A 21,158-nucleotide genomic window follows, 5' to 3' on the forward strand; every position below is an offset into this window, starting at 1 on the left:
CATTGCTAATAACTGATTAACACTTTTAGTAAATACTACAAATTTGCCATAGAGTTTGTATACTTTTAATGTAATTATTAACTAAATTTTATTAAAATTTATTAGAAACACTCTGACAGTTACCTTGTTAGTGTGAAATTATAATATTTGGCGATGATTCGAAGGACGTTTCCGTTGAAAACTTCCTGGTCAGCAAAACCTGAGATACATCAAAACTTTCGTTTTCATCTGTTTGGGTTAATAACCTTTGTGTTAGAGAATAAGGAAAATACATCTATAATCAACATTTGACGTAGAATATTGTTTAACTGGATATTATGCTAAATAGAATAGAGAAAATGAATAAAATCTCCATTTTCCTAAACTGTAAAATGAAAGAAGTTTTGAATTCAACGAAAGTTGATTTCCTTTCAACGACTGATTGGAGATGAATCATTAGGCAGCAGTGGGCTGTCTGTCTCTATAAAAGGAAGGATTTTCCCACCTAAATTGCGCAGTTCCTGGGAGATCAAGTCGACACCAGAATCAGCCATACAACTACAATTATCCACATAGTAGTCGGATATAATTTTGTGCGCAAATAGAATATTACCTCCTCGAGATCCTCTCTCAATATGACAAATATGAAATCAACAAGATCAACTACTAAGGTAGTATGAATGGATAGTTATTTGTGATCTCTCTCATGTGCATAGGTTAATATATAAGTTAGATAGTTCAATATCTTCACTAGAATAAACCTAGATCTAATATATAATATTCTCCTTGTAATTCAGTTCTTTGTAATTTGTTTATTATGATTTTATTAAATATATTGTTAATGTTTATCACGATCTTATCAATTAGCTTCGAACGAAACCGATATCGCGACTCGCTCCACTCATTATCAGACATCCCTCTTTAAAATTATAAATTTTCCTAAAGAATAGTAACTAACGCATGGTTATCCGCGTATGTCAAATTTGATAATCTGGTGTCAGTCCTTAGAAAACAGGATCTTACAATCCTTTATCTCTCTGAAATTTTCACACTTAATGTAAGTCTCTCCGCACTCGTTAATCCTATAAGAAATTTAGAAAGTCATTCCCGTTTTCACAACCTGAGGATCCGTTCCACAACAGATTGCCGATTAAGCGGTATAGCACCACAAAGATATCCTATACTCACGGCTGCTCTCACATCCAAAGTTTGATCTAAGTTCATTTTATTCTTTAAATTTTTAACTCAATTCAAAGCATTTTGTTGTTATCGTATGCAGTTTCCAGAAAACTTTAATAAATTTTATCTATTTGCAAAAATTTCTACATAATTCAAAGGTAATTTTTAATATATATGTTACACAGCATTATTAGTATGATTTTGGAGGTTGCAGAACGTATTCAATTACTTTAAAAAATGAAAAATAATTATATCATTTGATTTCAAAATATTTTGTATAACTTAAAAATAATTAATTTTAATTCGGAATTTTCCCGGATTCCGGTAAACAGTTCGCTTTTGTTTCGAAATCCTGGAACAAGCAAAAGACTGGGAAATGACAAACCCTAGTAAAGACAATATAAAAAGGAAACAGGGGAAAATATGAGTGAGAGTAATAATGCTAAAAATTATTAGCTCAATTTAAAAAAAAATTAAAGCTTAAATAAATGTGACTATGGACAGAGGAAAGATGAACCACAATAATAGAGAAAAATAATTATAAGAAATGAGGAAAATTTTCGATGTGGATGGAATTTAGTAAGCACATTCATTAAATACTGAACAACAATGATGTTGCAGATACCAGAATACGTAAGGATATTTAAAATACTATGTCTTGTTTATTAAATCATGGCGTTGTCCTGTGTCACCAGCTTAAGCCCTGGTCACACTATGCGATTTCCAGTCGCGCAGGCGACCGCAACTGCAACAAGCGCGAGTCGAACGCGTCTTCTCGTGGTCACACATTGTTCGTTGACGTTGCAACTCGGAACACCTGACCCTATAATAAACCAATAAAATTACAGCAGCTTGTTTTTGTCTACTTTCGTAAGTTTACCGACATTTTTACGTTTTACTTCAGAGTATTTACGGAATTTTTAGCTACTTTTCTTATTAAAATAGCAAGCAGTTCCTTTTCTGGAATGAATAAAAAAAAAAAGGCGCTAATTTTGTTAGACCTGTCTCGCCAGCTCTAACAAAAACATACGAAGTGAAAAATAAGAAAAAACGTTTATGCTGGGTTAAAACTTGACGAAATGAAATCAACGGGCTAAACAATCGTGCTTTCACCAGCTGATGAATGAATTAAGGCTTTCGGATGCCATAGGCTATAGGGGATATATCCGTATGAATACGAATACTTATATATAATTTAGGCGAAACGTTTCGTAGTTTGGCATATCAATTTAGAGTGGCCCATAATTCAATATCAGTCATTACCCCAGAAGTTTTGGATGCTATTTAGAGAAAAGCTTGAATGATTTAATTCATTTATAATCGATATTTTTTTTCTTTTATATAAGCGTTTATTTTATTCAATTGTATATTATTAAAAGTAATCAAGCTTTTTAAAATAAATCTAACAATAACTTTTATAAATTCAGATTTGATTTATATCAAATATAGCATTTAAATGTACTGAAACTGAGTTAATACAAATGTTATAATCAAGATATGTTGACAAATATACAACACCAAGTATGACGTGGCACAAAGACGTTTTCTGATTGAATGCGCGTTTGCAACCGTCGCCAGTAGAACAGACTTTTTGTTTCTAGTTGTGATTGCAGTCGCGCCGGTTTTCGAGGAGAGATTACAAGTTAACGGGAACAGCCGTCCCGGTTGCAGTCGCCCGCGCGGCTGGAAATCGCATAGTGTGACCAGGGCTTTAGAGGTATGAAGAAGTACATATGAGGAGTTGCAATTTGGCAGATATTAGGTGGCCAAATTATGCGCGCGTAAAAAACCCAGACTTCTAGGTACTCAGAGGTCCGAGAATTGTGTCAAAATAAAATACAAACTGGCAACACTCTGTCTACAGAAAGGCACTAGTGCGAGATTTGCGAATGCGTTTTTCATTGGAAAGTTAAAAATGCAAACATTGCGAAAATCGAATTTTAACAAACGAATCTGAAAAAACCCATTTCCCTGTCTCATGTTATTCCTGACATATCTCTGGTCATGACACGGTGGCCCGAGATATCTCGTTTCACTATCAGAATGTTCTGAAAAATAGATGGTGCTAGTCGTTATAATTTTATACTTTTAAATTAAAACTAACTTCCCGAAATATATATTTTTTTTTTTTTTTACATTTATTAATATATATACAGTCAAGTGTGCATAAGTCGACATAGGTATAACTTGACACTGTCGAAACACTATGAAAAACATGACGCTATGACACTATGAAAAACATACAATTTATATTAATATCACAGCAGAATCTGATTTCGCATTTTCTCACGTCATGCGTTATTTGTAGCACGTGTTTCACATTTCTGTTAGAAATGTGTGTTCAAAAGCTAACAACGCTTCTGCTAAAGGAAAAATACGAACTTGTTTGTGAATTTCAATGTAAGAAAACTTTGCAAGCCGAATTTGCGAAAAACAAAGAAAACCTTCCAAAAACAACATTGGTGAAAATTCTCAAGAAAATAGAGGAAATTAAAAAACCTTTTCTTGGATTTTCGTCTTGGCTGTCTCGATAATGCCGGAGAAAGTCGCTGTACAAAGATGTCGAAGATTCTCTCGTTTGTTAGTTAAGCAAATTCGTTCATCAAATCTTCCTGTTTCGGGACCAATACTAAAACAAAAGGCGATGGAAATTGCTTGGGAATTTGGAGTGGAAACCAACTTTAGTGCCAGTGATAGATGGTCAGAGAGGTACAGTACTGTACATTGCACTACTGTATTTTCTTAACTGTCGTTTTGTGGATTTTTCCAACTCCGCTTTAGTCGTCACATCGGATAACTTGACACTTTTTCACTTTTCCCTTGGGTGTCGACTTATGGGACTCGACTGTATATATATATATATATATATATATATATATATATATCTTATTTCTGCAAAATAAAAAAATAATTTCGGACGATATGATAACCACAATTATTTTTTTTAAAAAACGGAAAATTTTCGTTAGACATTGACAAAACTTCAACCCAGGGCAATACGCAGTGGAGAGAAATTTCGAGATTGGATACATTAATTTCACTGAAAATGCATCCTGGACGACTTTGTGGTCATGGCCGTGGCCAAGGCTGGCAGAGTTTGAACGATCGCTCTCAAAACCAGCAATATCAAAGAAAATTAAAGGATGAGAACGAGACCTGCCATGAGTGTCAAAGTGACCCTGCTTAGTAGTGAGTCTCAGAGACATAATTTTGCCATTTCACTTGTTGAGTACAAAATGAAATTTGTTTTTATTGTGATTTAGTGTTTGAATGGCTGAGACAAAGTCAGATTTCATTTGAAGAAAACATATTTTGTGGCATTTCATTTAGGTAAACAGTAAATAAATCAATTTCCTTGTTAAAAAAAAATAAAGCCAGCCAGCCATCTCAGTGTTATTATTGTCAATCCTATGTTCCGAATTTTTCAAAACATATATTTTATTAATCTATAAATTTCACATGTTATTTTTGCGAAAATTTTAAAAGTTGTATTTTTCAGGTCATCATTTTGCAATGATAGTAATGAAAATATTTCTCACAGTATTTTTGAGAAAATACACAGTGGACAGTGTAGAAGATGTGATTCCTAAGATGACAGGTGTGTTCCTGGCTGCGAATAGATCGTTTGTACTGAACATAAGAAATAGATTTTAAACTAAATCATAAAAAATGTCAAGTAATAATAAATGAAAAATCATTTACATAAAAATAAAAATGTTATTAAAATTAAAAACAGTAATTATTGAAATGTGGAGAATGTCGTGATGATTTTTTTCATACCGTGAATTTATTTAACATAATTTTAAAAACAAACTATACATATCGCTAGTAGTAATTCGATACACTTTAAGGTATATTTTTATGAAATGTGTTGCTTTTAAGCCTTCTATATACTTTGAAGTATACTTTAAGAAATATGATTTGCTTTGAGGTATTCGATACACTGTGGGGAATATATTTTGTGATTGATTGTTAGTTTATATAAATTATATTTAAAAAAAATTACTTTTATATTATTGAAACTGCAATCATGAATATGTATGGTTTGTGATTATTTATGGCAACTTTAATTGCTGCAGTAAGTAATTTAACTGTCAATATTTCAGACAATTTTCTATATTTCTTGGTTATTTTAAAGTCAAAAAAATTTGGAATGAAGAAGGAACATGTGGTTTTATAATTGTTGACAAGAATCGGAAAATTAGCAACATACATATAACAGTTTATACAATTCGTTTCAAAGATGTGCAGAAGACATGAAAGAAATTTATATACGAAGGCAGTTTTTTCAAGCTCTGATGGTCCATAAAAAAATAAAAGTATAAATAATAAAATGAATTTATTACCAAAAGTTAGGTACAAACACGGTAACTTTTTGACATAATCACCGTGAAGATTGAGGAATTAGTCATATCTGTGGACGAGCTTATCCATTCCTTGGTCATAGAATGTTGGCACCAGTGAATTGAGATGGCCTTAACAACGTTGTTTCAGACATCGTCATTAGTTCATTAGTCACAAACCTCTGCCCTGCTAGCCACGTTTTTGGTTCAGGAAAGAAGTGGAAGGCTTCACACATTAAAAAGTTTTAAGCTGTGTGGAAGTTTGAAAGGTGGAAGTCTTCACCACCTTTAAACATCCAGCGTATAGCCCCAATTTTGCACTGTGCAACTTCTACCTCTTTCCCGATCAGGAAAAGTTGCTAGAAGGGCAGAGGCTCAAAACTATGATAATCTTTAAAAAATCGTTAAAGCCCAACTCAAGTCATTCGCGGCAACATTCTATCGAAAGAGGATGAATAAGCTCGTTCACAGATATGACGAATTCCTTAAACTTCACAATGATTATGTCAAAAAGTAACTATGTTTGTACTTAACTTTTGGTAATAAATTCATTTTGTTATTTACACTTTTTTTATGAAACATCAGAGCTTGAAAAAACCGGCCAATGTAGACAAAAAAAATCAAACTTTATTAATGTTCAAGAAATGTTATTAATGTTCAGAATTGAAATACTATACATTTTCTAAATTTGCTAACATTGATAAAATTGATTGATATGTATTTTAAACATCTGGATACTTGTGTAATTGTAAAAACCTCACAATCTGGAAAAACTTCATTGGTAAGAAAAATTATTCACCACAAAATTTATGCAAATCCTCTTAACAAGATTTGCGTTAGCCGTATAGGCAGAGACTCACATTCAAAAAATAAGCCACAGTCTTTCTTGGTTATTGGTGGCAAAAGCAGCACAAGCCCAGGAATGGCTACTGCAATGCCCTCAACTGAAGTGAGGAACCAACCAAGCCCTTGTGTTTCTGTGGTACTGCATCCACAGACCACAAAGACTAGAAAATCATGCAAACAAATGAATGAACATCATAAATAAAACAGTTTATCATCTGTACTTACTACAGCATCACAAAACTCAAAAAAACATGACAACATACAGACAAAAACGACACCATAGATTCACACAACAATATCATTACATCACTGTCAGCAAACAGAAGATTGTTTATAAAAAAAACAATTAAACACAAAAACCTTATCCCCAAACAACATTCGAACATATCAAGCAACAGGTTGCTGATCAAATACATCAACAGACAAACACATTTAACAGTAATGAATATCACGTAACCTGTCAGGATAATCCAGCAACAAGCACATATACCATAACTATCACTAATGATACTAAAGACACTTCCTTGTCCACCACTGATAACATAGACATGGATTTAGTTAATACGCTCTCACGTATATTTCAAGAAACGCTCACTAAATATAATGGATACAGATCCCACACAAAAACCACGAACACACAAAATATTAACATGTCAATGGTAGTTGGAGAAACACTAAATTATGTAAAAACTCACTTACTACCACTACATCCATTTAATTACCTACTCTCTCAGATATTCATACATCAGTTTATGCTGGGGCAGTCACAGTAGTGACACATCATGGACTGAAAATACAATAGCAGTAGATACACACATAACACAATTCTATCACAAGCCTACCTGGCAGAGAAGAAACACAAATAAATGACATTAGACAGCAATTAGGCAAGCTGACACAATACACTAAAAACAACATAACACCCAAAATAAAGAAACAACTCAAAAACAATTTCAATAACATTAAAGTTAGAACTCAGATACGTTTTCAGGAAAATCAGAACACACACAACATAAACATCACAACACACACATTACAGAATACATTGATACACTAAAACAAAAACTTGCAGCCAAATCACATATACTCAAACGAAACAAAACATGTACGATATGAAAAGAAAATTAATTATTTACAAACGATGAAAAACTCTTTAACAAACAAATTGGTAACAAAACAAACACTGATATACAGCACAGTGGCACATCTCTGTTGGTGTGCCACTGTGCTGTGAACATTGTGAGAAAACTGACAACATATTGGTCTTCTCTTTGGTCCAGTGCTCTTACACACAATGCTGATGCAAAATAGATCGAGGAGGAGAACAAAAATGCACACAACACACTAACTGTTTCCTGTACCGAAATAAACGTACACAATACCCGCTATGCTCTTAACAGAACACACAACTGGAAGACATCTGGTGTATAGAATATTCACAATTTCTGGTACAAAAAGTTTACATAACTGCACCAGGAACTAGCTAAACACATAACACACATTATCCTCAACCCACGAGGCATCTAAAAATTTCTTACTCAGGGCATCACCTAAAAGAAACCTAAAACAAACATACTCCAGACCTCACAAAATACAGACCAATTACATGTCTTCCAACACTCTACAAATTATTTGCATTCAATAACGCAAATAAAGTATATAAACATGTTGGGCAACATAACATCTTTACAGAACAACAAAAAGGTTGTCATAGAAATCATAGGGGATGCAAAGAACAGTTACTCATAGATTCAGTCATTCCACAGGAAACACAAACAACTCAGAAAAAAAACACATGGCATATATAGACTACAGAAAGGCATATGACTGTGTTCCACACAGTTCGCTGATACATATTACACACATGTTCAAAATACATCCATCACTCATTGCATTCTTCCGAAACACTATGCCAGCACTGGAGAACAACACTACATCTCAACGACTCAACACTGTGTACTTTCTGTTCTGCTTAGCCCTGAACCCATTATCCAACATGTTAAACAACACGTAATATGGTTACAATATCTAATCTGAAAAAAAACAACACAATTTACACTGTCGCATCTCATATACATGGGCGACGTAAAACTTTATGCATCCACACAAAAACGACTTCATCAACTCCTACAAATCACACACATTTATTCACCAACAAGAAACGAATGGAGTTTGGTCTAGACAAATGCAAAATACTTCATATAGAAAAATGAGTCCAGAAGAAAGAAGATTTTGCACTTGGAAATAGAGATGTTATTGAGTCCATGGAAGTGGGCAAGTTCTACAAGTATTTCTATTTCCAACAGGCCAAACTAACAGAACATACACAAATAAAGCAATGAGTAATTAAAGAATACCAAAGTAGATTAAATGCTATATACTCAAAACACAGTTAAATGCGAAAAACACACAGATAAAACAATAAATACATATGTTGTCCCAGTACTCACATATTCTTTTGAAGATTCAAATACATTAGACTCAAATAGATCTTGAGCAACTCCAAAGGAAAACAAGAACAGCACTTCCTAAGCATATACATCATCCTAAATCTGCCATAGAAAGATTATCTATTCAACGTATAGATGGCAAACTTGGCTTGATTGACATAGTAAACCTTTACTACAAACAAATACAGACACTGACAGTTATTCTACAAAAGAAAAGAAACATTGCAGTTACAGAAAGAAGTAACTCTAGCAAACTCAAACAACGCACCATTAAATTTATACTCACAACACACAGACACAATACAAACATATAAAAATGTGAAGCCCCGGAAACTGAATAGGGAAATATTTAAAATATAAGACGCAATAAGGTAAGACAAAGCGGGAATGAAAAGAATGGAACATCAACATAACGCGATCATTGTCAAGAAGATAGTGTCAAATAAACCATCTCGGGCAGACCTTTCTCGTGATCTGAACTGGTCTCAATTTTCACCTAGAGACAGGTAAGAGACCAATAGGGGAGCAGGCAAGGAAAAGCCCAGCCCATTAAAATTAATTCGATTCTGAGAAAATTGTAAAACTTCAGCCGTCAAGTACAAGAGAGTTTCCTCTCGAGTATATCTGTTGGGATTGTTGCCTTCTTCTTGCTATGCATCTGTTTGTCGCTATCCTGTGTTTCTTCTCTACAACAAACTTTAACTCGTTGCTGCACTGGGGCTCTGCCATCACTGGAAAAAGAAGCTCTCGAAGACATCTAACAGACAGAGCTGTGAAGCTTAGGACCTTTGACAACAATGTGTAAGCATGATCAAAAATTGAACGGTTTCTTTGTGAAAGACTTGACTTTTTCTGCCTCTGAAAACCACCACCCAGATACATGTAGACCTTAGTCCATCCAGATGACAGGGAATAAAAATATATCTGTATAGGCAAACTTCTAGTGGTGTCAGAGAAACAGGACATTTTAAATCCCACGAACTTTGTAAGTTCACTGACAAAGGAATATTGGTCAAAATACATGGCTGAGAAAAAATGGAGGCAGAGGCAAGTGAAAAACGATTTTGTGATGAAAGTGGGACTCTTCCATGCATTTCTACCTTTCAAAGTATATGATCCCGAAAACGTCAGAATCATACCTTCAAAAATCACTGACTTTTTCGAACATGTCTCTGTCTTTTTCAACACGCTGGAAGAGATAGCAAGCCTAGCGGAATGGATGCCTAGCCCAACGATTGGCAACCAGTTCTCCGTGGACCATTGATGGTCTGCAAGAAAATTTGGACATTGATCAACTGAAGGTTATGCGAATTATTAAGAACGAAATGCAAAATGTTTATTTCCTTCTTTTCTCTGATTGGGAGTTTTTATTTGAATATAAAACCAAATTTGAAGTGACTATTATCAATAAATAAAGAACAATAAACAATAAAGTGAGAGCAATTGTCATCCTTCGTGAAAAATCACTACGAATTCATAAAATTATTTCAAACAAACAGCAACGAACTTTAGGCTTGCAGTAATTTGTTTTAATGAAACATGCAAATTTCACATTAATATAGTAAAATTGAACTTTTATGATTATTATTCTACAGTTTCTGTAAAGTTTAAAAAAATTCATGATAGTGATTCACGAGATTCAAAATTGTGAGTTTAGTGGTCCGTGAGGTCAGAAAGGTTGCCGACCACTGGCCTAGACAATGCTTGAGTATTTGCGAAGTGCAAGCTTGCAGGTGTAGCTATGGACTTAGCATGACAAATTTAAAAATGGGATTCTTTTTATTGACATTTGATTCAAGTATTAGATTCATGACAGATATTGAGCACTTCAAGCGCTTGATGGTCAATCGATTTGACTGAGAGCCGTACTCAATTCATGTGCAGAAATTTCATGTGTGCACTCAGAAAAGAGACTAAACGGTACAAGAATTTGGGGTCCAATTGCAATCTCTTGCCAGTGTGACAATAATAGAGCAGACAGGTGCAAACAAACAAAAAAGCTCAATTATGTCAACAGCAGGAACTGCACAAAAAAGTTGAGAATCCAATTCCTGCATGACCTGACCAATAGGCGTGAAGCGACAGGTGATGACCAATGATCCACTGACCTTCGCGGAAGCAGTGAAAGTAGTAATCCACAAGGAAATGATAGATCAGCTAGTGGGAAAAACACGGAGTTTAGTAGCTAGCATCAGCAACAACAGAGAATGGTGACGCACAAGGGAAGAAGCAAACACACCTAGAAAATCGGCGCTAAACACAAAAATAGCCCAACTTTCTAAACAATTAGAGTCTATAGGGAAAAAATTAAATCAATAGCCAATGCCCACGCTGATAAACAACTTCTGAAGATAGGAACCCTCATGAACAAATCAAACCCAAGAAACTAAAAGGCGAACAACGGGATGCGAAATAAGTGGTATCCCCAGATCTCATTGCGTAACCCACCACAACAATTTTCCCCATGTTAATTATAATATTATCATTTTTAAATCTTTTTAATAATTCATCTACATTTTTTACACTATATTTAGATATTTCTAATAAATTTAATTTAATTTTAGTATTTTTCTAAGTTATAATATACATAGTTTTTAACGTCTATTAAAGGTCTATACTTAACTGGATCTTTATGTATTTTTACTGTTATATTGAATTTCGGTGTTCTGTTATCTTCTCTTTCTATATATTTGATGTCTTCTTCTGTTATCAATTGGTGTATTTTAAATTTTCCAGTTCTTTATTCAGTGATTTTGTCAGCTTTTCAATTGAATCCTTTTCAAGTTGTTCATATCTTCCTTCTCGAATTAATTCCCTGAAGAGTTCCATTTTTCTTTCGTTTTCCATGATTATTACTTGCTTTAATCTATCTCCTTGTAATATTTCTAAATTATTATTAAGCAAAAATGTTTCTACGTTATTTAGTTGTCTCTTATTAGTTCTTACCATATTTAAGGTTTTCTTGTTTAGTTTCTATTTTTTTTTTTTTTTTCTTATTTTTTGCATACCTGTTCTTATTTCCTCTCTTTCATCTTCCGGAAATTTCCATAATAGGTGTTCTGTGAAAACAGCGAAATCTTCCATTTTCATTATTCCTGGACCATTGTAGTTCATTCCAAGCTCTCGTGTTCTTAGAGGACCTGGTATTTCCACATCCATCATATTCAATATTAATTTTCTTCTCCAATTTTCTCTGATTTTTTTATAATTTTCGTAATAAATTTTTAATTGGTTTTAGAGTATGTCGGTCGTAAACCTGCTGATGAGGTACCAACAAGTCCGAAACACAATGATATCGTGTAATCGTGTTCAGGTGAAAAATAAAGACTGTTTTTCTGATTTGTTTCCTTAATTTGCAGAACCAGTTCAACAGTATAATATGTCTTAGTAATAAATAAGTCCTAGTAAACAATAAATTATAAAACTTTTTTATAACGAGCTTTGTTAATGGCGTATCGAAATATTGGTCCATGTCGACAAAAGCGAATATTCAAAGCTATCGGTTGGCAGCGCATTTGGTCAGCGCTCGTCGTCTGCCGACCGCTGTTATGTCTTAATAATAATATTATTAAACGAAGAATATTCATATACAGTACAAACAAAAAGTTCTGAGATGTAAAAAGGTTATGCCAACTAACAGTTTATGACAATTTAGACGACGGTCAACATTTGTCTTAGCAGTTTTTCATTGGTAAAGGCAAGCTTAGCGCTCGGAAGCGTTGCCCATCAGATTCTCATCTATAGCCTATTATTGTTTTCCACGCTTTCCCTCCAAGCACTACGCTTATCTTTACCAATAAAATAGTTCTAAAAAATTTTTTTTACCGTAGTCTAAATTGTCATAAATTTCTACTTGGCATAACTTTTTACATCTCAGATGGTTTTGTTTGGATTTTATAATACACGAATTTTGTCAAAACATTGGCCCGTAACAGTGTTTCATGTCATCCTGGATTTAGCGGCTTTCAATGCACATATATTATACAAGGAGATAACTCATAAACGAATTCTCATGTAAAAATATCTTCAAAACCTATCAGAAAAGCCACATAAATAGTACCTAGAGAAAAAAACAACCTACTCCAACCATTTCAAACTGTAAAATGTTTCGAAATTCAGCTTTTTTACGAAAAGAAAAGAAAAGTAGAAATTGTAAGGGAATCCACTTTCAAAGTAATCACAATCGCACAATGTTACTCTGTACTTTTTGCAAAGTTCCATTTTAAAAATACACACAGCAGAAATTTAGTTAATGTGTTTCATGTGAGTAAAAAGTACTGACAGAATAAATTAATTTTTGGTTATTTTGACCATTGACAGCAATATATGTCAATGGTAAAAAAAAATATATATATATATATATCAGTGCGTGCCGTCATTGGAAGCGATGGAAGCGCCGATTCCACCTTCCAATGACCTTCCCTTGTATTTTATAAAATATAAATTTTCATATTAGAAAGAAGTTTAACGTACTTTGAATTAATTAAAATTAATATTTTATTATAACTGCATTATTTATCTTTTACAAATTTCTATACTACATGTGAAAAAAAAAACGATAAGATTGCTATTGTATATTCGAATAATTCGGTGGCGGAAGGAATGTCGAAACCGGGTCAGTCTCCAATCAGCCAGATTATATAGGCATTAGCACATGCGGTTTACAGAGCACCAACCTCACCCGGTTTAGCTGGTAGAAGCGACACACGCGTACGGAGTCCAACTTTATAACCCGGACCGGTTCTGAGCTGTTAGCCGCCTGCCTGTCAACTTCCAAGCAGCCAGATTATAGGCATTGGCGCATGTGCTTTACAGAGCACCAACGTCACGGTTTAGCTGGTAGAAGCGACACACGCGTAAAGAGTACGCGACTTTATATCCCGGAGCGGTTGTGGGCTGTTAGCCGCCTGCTAGATATTCGACCACCCTCGCCCGATTATGTGAATCACGAGCAGACTAGATCAACGGCGGGCAACCCGCGGGCCAGCTACGGCTGGCGAAAAGTTTCTATCCGGCCCGCGAGATCTTTAATAGATTATTAAATTGGAAAAATAACTATTAATTAGTTATTTTTCCAATTCTTTGTAATTTTCGAAAACGATAAAAAAATAAATGTAGTAATTAACTTTTTATTTATTTATTTCATATTTGCAGACTAAAAAAATTACGAGTCACAAGAAGGCGTCAATTAACTACTACGGCGCGGAAAAAAACGTAAAATTTATTCTGGCCCATGTTATAAAAAGGGTTGCCCACCCTAGACTAGATTTATAACAACCCAACCGATAGGAGTTTACTGGCACGTTTTTATGATAGTTCTGTATATTTGACAGGAGTTTAAAAAAACTCCATTAAAATATTTGATATATTTATTCTGCGTTTATTCCGCTCTCCCGTCTTATATTACTTACGGATTTCAATGTTAAACCGGTGATATTACGATTTAGTATGTCCCATCTGTAAGGGGATGCAGAAAAAACGTGTACAATTCTAGTACAGTGTTAAAAATTAACTGTTACTTTGGCAGCATCATTTACAACCAAATTTAATGAATGAGACGTACAGTACATACATTGGTACAAAAAAAAGCTCTAGAATTCATTTTCCTTAAATTTACGATTTATACATCCGTTGTCATAAAAATTTGTCTTTCCACTGTTTTCCCAAGACTACAGATATTCAGGTACAAAGTAACTGGTTTCGACTTATTTCTACTTAAGAAGTGACTAAATAATTAAGAGATTAGGGAATGGGGACATAAATAAAACCCTGTTGAAAGAGCCAGAATTTTACTTCAACAAAAGCTTAACAGAACCAATCACTCGCTCAGTACAGTGGGAAACTGATTTCCGTGTACACCTGGTATTAAAACGAATTAGTTAGAAAACGAATGACTATTAAGTTTAACATAGTTAGATTTTTACAGCTACGGTGAGAAACGTTTAAAATTTACAACAGCCCTGTGGCGTCCTTTGAGATATACTAGTGATGCGACAAAAGAGGCATTTGACATCGACCGGTATCGGCACCCTCGGGATTTGGCACGCACGCACTCACTACACACCTACCTGGACCGTCACTAGTTCCATCCATTAGCTACTCGTATCAAGATATTTGACTAAGTGGATTGTTTTAAGATTTAAAAAGTAAAGAATATTTTATGTTATTTTTATGTACGTTTCTTTACAAAGCTATATTTTAATTATAATTTTCTTTAAAAGTATATTAATACAATCGAACAATACATTGTACCAGGTATGTATATCCATCGCACATTTTATTTCACCGAGTAAGTTTTTATAATTTATTTTTAATTTTAGCCCCTTATATCGTGGCTAGCGATTCAGAATGTAATTGTGATATTAAAAATACATTTAGAGAAGTCTACAGTTTTTACTGGCTTATCGAACAAATGAATACGAATGGACCCTAGACCAGTGATTCTTAACACGGGGCCGCGGCCCCTGGGGGTCCGTAAGAAGTTTGCCGGGGGCCGCCAAATTATGCAAAATTTCCTTCAGAATATAATAAAAAGAAAATTGATGTATAATCCGAATATCGTATTGAAAAGTGAAATAAGAAAGATAAAGTTTTCCTATTTAGTTTTTATTTATTTATTTTGTATTTCTTCCTACATACAACTTTGTTAGTACAGAAGAAATAAATGTAAATATGCTACTTACACCGCAGTATTTACTTCTTTTATTCCAAAGCAATTTTAAGAAACTATTAATGCTTGGAATTTTAAAAATAATTAGGAAAAACAGTAGGCTTTGAAAATTTAAATATTTTTGCAAAAGTTATGCAAAATCCTTACGACAAGTGGGCGTTTTAGTTTTAGTTTAGTTTTAGCATCGACGTTGGATCGATTTATCGACATGTTTCTTATTTTATTTTCTGTTAAAAATTAATGAGTTTTCGTGTTTAATTGTGAAGTTTGAATGTTATTTAAATAGATAATGAAATAATAAAGTTATGATTTACATTTATTATATAAAAAATAAAGCAATAATAAAAAATCAATTTATTATAGATAAATTATCAAATTATCAAATATAAATTATTATTAAAAATGGGGGTCAGAAAAAATTATGAAATATTTGGTGGGCGGCGAGTATAAAAAGGTTAAGAACCACTTCCCTAGACCATCACTGACGCGCAATTAACTGATTGCCCCTGGAAGTCGGCTTCTTACAGAAACACAGCTTCCCTGTCATCAAATGTCACGGCACGCCACTGATATATATATACATATCCAGAAATATGTATTATTTATTTTGACATGTTTTTTTATTAATCAGATTTTAGTTGCAATTTTTCTATTACAGGTCAAAATGACCCGTATTGGGGGTTCTTGGTATAAACCAAGTCCGGCGTTCTTATTATTACATTTTAAGCAGGGCTGTGGAGTCGGAGTCGTGGAGTTTTGGTATTTTAACCGGAGTAGGAGTCGTCAAAAATCCCCCGACTCCGACTCCTTTTTACTTTTCCAACTTGTTATGTATATAAAAAACGAAAAAGTATTTGAATCGTGTCACATTTGACTCTCCGAGTTTTTTTGCAAATCTATACGTTTGGAGATCTCTCGAACCCAAAAAATGTCAAATAAAGGGAAAAATTCGCGCGTCCACGCGCGTATGTTGGCGTTTAATTTGTTAAATTTCTTTATTCTGTTCCGAACTATTAAACAATATCTGAGAATGAGTAAAGTTTAAGAAACAAAATTTGGCACAGTAGCGTGTGTATAAAGGGCATTAATGCTATTAAATTTTGGTTCTTTATTAAAGGTCGACAGGGTAGAGACATAGAAGGGGTCATGTGTCATATCTCCAGTGTGGTCGGACTTAATGAATATTTTACTCGTTATTAGCATTCACAATCTTATAATATAATCGAGATGGTTAATAATAATATAATAATAATAATACTGATAATAATAATGATAAGCTCAGAGTTCAAACGGTTAGGAGTTGAAATTTGGTACACAGTTAGGATACATCATAAGAATGTACACTAAGAAGGAATTTTTCGAAATTCCTCTCGCGGGGGAAGAGGGAGAGGGTTAAGGATTACCCCGAAGAACTCCGTTTCTACCGTACTATTTTAGATGCGGTATTTTGCGTTTTTGTGAAAAATCGAACATACTTTTAGACCCATCTAAAAATTCTCTAATTAGTCTCGGAAGAGAGAGGACCTAATTCTTGCACCCAGTGAAAACGAGTAAAATCGGCTATAATCTAAATATCTTAATCTTCGTTATCGTTACTTTTTGCGTGAGCAACATCTGGCTCATCTGCTAGTTTTTTTATATTATTTTTTTTATAAAACTCGTCTCTACCCTCAAAATTAAGCTTGAGTTTTAATATGAGAACAGACAGAAAAGAAATTTTACAAAATTTGAAGATGATATTTATTATGCACTGGAAAAAATAAATCACATTGACCACTCTTCAAGTTTGAATGTTAAAATGGCAATACTGCACTATCCAGACATTATCCAAAATACAACATTGATTGTCACAGCATTGCCACCAACCAAGTTTCGGTAGACCGTTTATTTTCCGCTCTTAAAATTATTGAATATGATTTAATTAAAAGCTTCAGTGAATGTTGACTTCTTACAAAAAAAATCACTTGTATTGAGTAATTCAGTTTATAACAGAGATGAAAAATAATAAATTAATCAACGTGGCAAAATAAGCAACCTGTTTTTTACCAGTCTAAATGCTATGTTTCTTATTCGTGACTTAGTTTAATGTATCCGTATACTTATATATTACCCAATATACTTGTATATTATGTACTGTACAACATTTTTATTAAACTAATTTGTTTGTATAAGAATGTATTTACTATTTTTATTCATACACGCTTACCAAATACCAATGCCATCATCAAACGAGTCAATAAATGTGAACTTATATATTCGGTAGATGTGTCAAATTTTAATGTTTAATTAATTTTTTTAAATCGTTTTATTTCTGTATTTTTTTAAAAATAATCAGCATCGTCGTTATTGTTACTTTCCCGCGCTGTTATACGGTATAGGCCTATAACAAACGGAAAAAATGACTTTATCAGATTTTTACTCTTTTGGACTCGGGAAGCCTCGAAACATAGAGAAGTGCAAACGGATATTAGAATGTGTACCGACCGATTTAGTTCAACTATTTTCAAGCTTAATAACTCCTGTGTTAAACCATCTAACTCCGATTCAAAATCGTGCCTCCCATACAGTCTAACATTCGTACGTACAGTAAAAAAAACCCGAATCTTTTGCATATCTCGACATTTTGAAGTGTCCTGAGTCCAAAAATGCAAAAATTTGGGGTGGGATAATTTTTTGAACGATCGCTACACTTTTCCTCTGTTTATTTATTTATTTAGCGTATGGCTACACATCTAATTCATAAAAAGAACAAATCATAAATGAAAGAACACAAATCATAAAGTAAATCTAAGTTAGAAATATAGTTTAAAGCACTTTCAGTCACAATCAGCAAGTCACTCAGTTGTCCCGGAAAAGATCTTACTGGACAATCTTCCAAGATATGGTGTATAGTCTGTCTTTCAGCACCACAGTCACACTGTGGGGATGCAACTTTTTCCCACCTAAAAAGACTGTCCCTGCACAACCGATGTTTGGTCCGAATCCTATTTAACACACTCCAAAGTTTCCTGGGTAACTCAAATCCAGGTGGTCGCTTTGTGATACAAGGAAGTTGTCGGCTGTCCACCGGAGAGACATCAGCCCAGAGCCTTTTCCAAGATTCAGTGATGTTGAAATTATTGGAATGCAGGGATTTAGCTCTTAATAGGGGGGTGTCTTGATTTAAGCCGGTTTATGCTGAGGTCATCAATATCCTGATGAATCGGGAGTTGTGGATTAGACAATATTTAATCCACAACACCCGATTCATCAGTTATATATAACAACAGAAAAGTAGAAATTATCGTATTGACTCATTACTTAGACCAATATTTTAGCTTTGGAATAAAAAAGTTTCTGCGTTCTATTTTTATTTGAACTAAATTTGTTAATGCTAATATTCTGAGGTCACGTGATGACGTCAGCATTTTCGGGCCTACTTTGTTTCCGCCCCTGGTCGGAGTCGAATCGTAAGAAAAAGTCGGAGTCGGAGTCGGATTCGTGTAAAAATCTACCGACTCCACAGCAGTGGCGTAGCTAGGGTGGGGCATGTAGGGCACGTGCTCCGGGCGCCTTTTAAAGGGGGCGATCAAAATTGCAAATTATTAAATTTAAAAATCAAAATAAACCAATTCATATCAAACAATCTTGTCTGCGACTCACGCGCTTCGCGAATGAGCGAGAGGGAATGAGTGGTGCGCGCAGGCGGTGCACTTGCTCGTTCGAATTCGACACTTCTCGCGCAGTTGTTTATTTTGTTTACATGTGATTTGTGATTCTGATTTAAATACTCCTGAGCGAGCAAGCGTTATTGAAGCTACTTGATTTGTTATCTAATTGTCAGTGTCGGGATAGAATCGTCTGGACGTACGATTTCCCGCCTTTTCTTGTTTCTTTTTATTTTATTTCAAATTAGTCGACGCTGCAGAAGTCGGTTGGAAAACGACCGGTAGTTTTGAATCTACGATCGCTGATTGGCCGCGGATCATCGGACCATAGCCGGACCTACGACAGAGCTAGGTAGCGCTGATTGGTTAATCAAACTTAACTTCAATCCGCATAAAGGATTAGAGTTTTGGCGGGGAAAAGGGGAGTTGGCCAAAGCGTACCAACGGGGAGCGTTGGGGCGGTTCGCCCGGCTGTCAACCCGTTCAAGGGTTGACACCCGACTGTGAAAAGATAAGTCGCGACATAAACCTTGATAACGCGCTTTAACATTAAGTCATGGAAAGTTCGACCTACTCAACAACCCATGACTAAAGAAAAAAAAAAGTCAACGAATTCACGCTAGTCAATATAAACCTATGTGATGATATCGCTTATTTGATATAGCGTTCAAGTTTGCTCGAGTGCGGGCATATTACAATTCAATAATCCGATACTGTTTTATAAAACAGTTAAGAAGGGTGACACCACGATATCCGCCCTGGGTGTCACCCATGCTAGCTACGCCACTAGAATTGGCTAAACGGACTTGTTGAAGAAGGTTATGTTCGTCTCGCTGTTTCTTTAACGAACACCGGAAGGAATATTGTGGTGATTTCTTGTAACCGTGAACGAATCAAAAGGCGGAAAGGCGTCGAAGGCGGAAAAAATGTATGGCTGGAGAGAGTGCGTCCCATGCAGAGTTGACCGCTAAAGAAATGGAACGAGTAATGAAGGGATCGCTGCATCGTATTGTATGTGAAATGAGTGAAAGGTTTGCATGAAACTGACGCCAGATTTGGATTTCTTCTAGATGTTAAAACATTGTGTTACGGCACTGACGACTGCGACGATTTAAAAAAGAAATGTAAGGAATTTGGAGATTTCTAAGGTTGCGATGTTAACGGGAAACAGTTAGGCCGCGACTCCACTAGCCGTAAAAGGGCCGTAAAACCCCTCACCGTAAAAGCTTTTAATCACGTGACCATGATATTTTACGCCTGAGCAGGTCGTAAAACCAACGTAAAAGCGAGTTGAACACTGCTCAACTCGCTTTTACGTTGGTTTTACGATCTGCTCAGGCGTAAAAGCTTTTACGGTGAGGGGTTTTACGGCCTTTTTACGGCTAGTGGAGTCGCGGCCTTATACGAAGAAATATTGGATGTTCGAATGCTAATATCTACAAGAAAAAACGTCAACATAAAAAATCTGAAGAGCTACTTGAATTTATTGTACAGTACGGGGATGAAAGTGTATTTCCGAATCTGCGTATTTCCATTCAAATTCTGCTCACAATTGCAGTATCCATCGCAAATTGTGAGCGATCTTTCAGTAAGTTAAAATTAATACTTTTGTATTTGAGGGCTACAATGAGTCAAGAAAGGTTATGCGACCAAGTTTTGCTCAGTGTAGAGCAAGAAGAAACGGAAAAACTGATTTCGAAAACATCATCGATATCTTTGCGTCGCAGAAGGCCAGGAAGCTGCAATTGTAAGTGTAAAGGATTTACGGACTCACTTTCGTTATAAAATAGAAAATAAATATGTTTTGTAAGTAAGATTTATGACTGTTTTATTTAGTGTATCTGTTTTTTATATTAAGATAATTTACGAAGGGGCGCAACTTTGATGCGTGCCCTAGGCGCCATTTTCGATTGCTATGACTCTGCTCCACAGCCCTGATTTTAAGCATCATTCTGTAAACATAATCTTTTAAGGGTATATTAACGAGAATCACTTCTCTGTGAATAATACAATTACAAAATTATCGAAGACAAAATACAAGTAC

At 34.7% G+C, this 21,158-nt stretch overlaps 1 long non-coding RNA gene and 1 pseudogene across 1 annotated transcript; both read left to right on the top strand.

Moving 5' to 3' along the window:
• Positions 1 to 19,043: 19,043 nt before the first annotated feature.
• LOC136987029 (uncharacterized) lies at positions 19,044 to 20,930 on the top strand. The gene is made up of 2 exons (XR_010882572.1): positions 19,044 to 19,096; positions 20,874 to 20,930. It is a non-coding gene; the product is annotated as an uncharacterized lncRNA (long non-coding RNA).
• Positions 20,045 to 20,930, top strand: LOC136987028 (uncharacterized; annotated as a pseudogene).
• Positions 20,931 to 21,158: the final 228 nt, after the last annotated feature.

This window comes from Centruroides vittatus, unplaced genomic scaffold (assembly GCF_030686945.1).
Source record: "Centruroides vittatus isolate TY-2023 unplaced genomic scaffold, ASM3068694v2 scaffold_1444, whole genome shotgun sequence".
Taxonomy (NCBI): domain Eukaryota; kingdom Metazoa; phylum Arthropoda; class Arachnida; order Scorpiones; family Buthidae; genus Centruroides; species Centruroides vittatus.